A 506-nucleotide genomic window follows, 5' to 3' on the forward strand; every position below is an offset into this window, starting at 1 on the left:
ATCTATGGAAAATTTATGCGCTTAATATTTTGCGGCGTATGTCTCCGGACATGGAGCGATTTCTTGACATGGGTTTTTCTTCTCCTAAGGATCCTCAAAATTTATCTCTTGAGGAGGAGAAAAACTCTTGCCTCGATGCTCTTGCTTCTCATGTGTTTTCCATTGTTGTGAGCAATGTAGTTACTTCTTCAATGATGCCTTTTGGGAGCGCTCATGAATTATGGACAAAGCTTCAAGATAAATATGATGTGTCCAATATCATTGAGGATGATTGTTTTGCTTCCACTTCCGGCCGTGATGAGTTCTCATCTTCATCCACTTCACCAAAGTGTGTCAAGACACAAGGTAATTATATGGTGAGTGGTGATGAAAATTGCAATGTTGATATTGAGCTTTCTATTGATGATTCTTCATCTCTATCTCATTGCAATGTTTTGATGACCCACAAGTATAGGGGGTGTATCGTAGTATCTTCGATAAGTAAGAATGTCGATCCCAACGAGGAG

Source organism: Lolium rigidum, chromosome 6 (genome assembly GCF_022539505.1).
Source record: "Lolium rigidum isolate FL_2022 chromosome 6, APGP_CSIRO_Lrig_0.1, whole genome shotgun sequence".
In the NCBI taxonomy this organism is placed as follows: Eukaryota; Viridiplantae; Streptophyta; class Magnoliopsida; order Poales; family Poaceae; genus Lolium; species Lolium rigidum.